Here is a 2,710-nt window from a genome sequence, read left to right as displayed (position 1 = left end):
GAATGATTTGTAGAATGATGTGTACAATGATGTGTAGAATGATGTGTAGAATGAATGATGTGTAGAATGATGTGTAGAATGATGTGTAGAATGATGTGTAGAATGAATGATGTGTAGAATGATGTGTAGAATGAAGTGTAGAATAATGTGTGGAATGATGTGCAGAATAAATGATGTGTAGAATGATGTGTAGAGTGCTGTGTAGAATGATCTGCAGAATGATGTGTAGAATGAAAGCTGTTTAGAATGATGTGCAGAATGATGTGTAGAATGATGTGTAGACTGATGTTAAGAATCAATGATGTGTGAGAATGATGTGTAGAGTGATGAGTAGAATGATGTGTGGAATGATATGTAGAATGATGTGTAGAATGATGTGTAGAATGATATGCAGAATGATGTGCAGAATGATAGGCAGAATGATGTGTAGAATTATATGTAAATGATGTACAGAATGATGTGCAGAATGAAATGTAGAATGTTATGCAGAATGAAGTGTAGAATGATATGCAGAATGATGTGCAGAATGCTGTGCAGAATGATGTGTAGAATGATATGTAGAATGATGGGTAGAATGATGTGGAGAATGACGGGCAGAAAAACGTGTAAAATGATGTGTAGATTGATGTGTATAATGATGTGTAGAATGAAGTGTAGAATGATGTGTAGAAATATGTGTTAAATGATGTGTACAATGATATGGAGAATGATGTGTAGAATGATTGATGTGCCGAATGATGTGTAGAATGATGTGTTGAATGATGTGCAGAATGATGTGTAGAATGAAATGTAGATAGATGTGTAGAATGATGTGTAGAATGATGTGTAGAATGTTGTTTGGAAAGATGTGTAGGCGGACGAGAAGAATGATGCGTCGAATGATGTGGAGAATGATGTGCAGAATGATGTTTAGAAAATGTGTAGAATGATGCGTAGAATGATGTGCAGAATGAATGATGTGTAGAATGATGTGTAGAATAAACGATGTGTAGAATGATGTGTAGAGGAGTGATGTGTAGAATGATGTGCAGAATGATGTGTAGAATGAATGATCTGTCGAATGATGTGCAGATTGATGTGTAGAATGATGTATAGAATGATGTGTGGATTGAAGTGTAGAATGAAGTGTAGAATGATGTGTAGAATGATGCGTAGAATAATGATGTGTAGAATGATGTGTAGATGATTTGTAGAATGATGTGTAGATTCAATGATCTGTAGAATGATGTGTAGATTGATGTGTAGAATGATGTGTAGATTAATGTTTAGAATGATGTATAGAATGATTATATGCAGAATGATGTGTAGAATGATAAGTAGAATGATGTGTCGAATGAATGATGTGTAGATTGTTGGTCAGATTGTTGTGTAGAATAATTTGTAGAATGATGTGCAGAATGAAGTGTAGAATCATGTGGAGAATGATGATGTGTAGAATGATGTGCAGAATGATGTATCGAATGATGTGTAGAATGATGTGTAGAATGATGTTTATAATAACGTGAGGAATGATGTGTAGAATGATGTGTATAATGATGTGTTGTATGTATGATGTGCAGAATGAAGTGTAGACTGATGTGTAGAATGATGTGTAGAATGAATGATGTGTAGAATGAATGATGTGTAGAATGATGTGCAGAATGATGTGTAGAATGAATGATGTGTAGGAAGAAACATGTGTCGAATGATGTTTGGAAAGATGTGCGAGCGGATTTGTAGAATGATGCGTCGAATAACGTGTAGAATGATGTGCAGAATGATGTTTAGAATGATGTGTAGAATGATGTGTGGAATGATGTGCAGAATGAATGATGTGTAGAATGATGTGTAGAATGATGTGTAGAATGATGTTAAGAATAAATGATGTGTCGATTGATGTGTATATTGTTGTGTAGAATGATTTGCAGAATGATGTGTATAATGATGTGTGGAATGATGTGTAGAATGATGTGGAAAATGATGTGTAGAATGATGTGTAGAATGATGTGTAGTATGAAAGATGCGCATAATGACGTGTGGAATGATGTATAGAATGATGTGTAGAATGAATGATGTGTAGAATGAATGATGTTTAGAATGATGTGTAGAATGATGTGTAGAATGATGTGTAGAATGATGACTAGAGTGAATGATGTGTAGAATGATGTTGTGTAGTATGATGTGCTGAATGATGTGTGAATGATATGTAGATTGATGTTGTATTGAATAATGTAAAGAATGATGTAAGAATGATAAGTAGATTGATGTTGTGTAGAATGATGTGCAGAATGATGTGTAGAATGATGTGTAGAATGATGTGTAGAATGAAGTGTAGAATGATGTGTAGAATGAAGATATGTAGAATGATGTGCAGAATGATGTATCGAATGATGTGTAGAATGATGTGAAGAATGATGTGTATAACGATGTGCAGAATGACGTGCAGAATGATGTGTAGAATTATGTGTAGAATGAATGATGTGCAGAATGAAGTGTAGAATGATGTGTAGAATGATGTGTGGAATGAATGATGTGCAAAATGAATGATGTTTAGAATGCTGTGTAGAATGATGTGTAGAATGGATGATGTGTAGAATGATGTGTAGAATGATGTTTAGAATGTGTAGAATGATGTGAAGAATGATGTTGATAATGGTGTTTAGAATGATTGATGTGGCGAATGATGTGTAGAATGATGTGGAGGAGGAAGTGTAGAAGGACGTGTAGAACG

Source organism: Pristiophorus japonicus, unplaced genomic scaffold, assembly GCF_044704955.1.
Source record: "Pristiophorus japonicus isolate sPriJap1 unplaced genomic scaffold, sPriJap1.hap1 HAP1_SCAFFOLD_117, whole genome shotgun sequence".
NCBI lineage: Eukaryota > Metazoa > Chordata > Chondrichthyes > Pristiophoridae > Pristiophorus > Pristiophorus japonicus.
Note: the sequence above shows the minus strand (reverse complement) of the source record.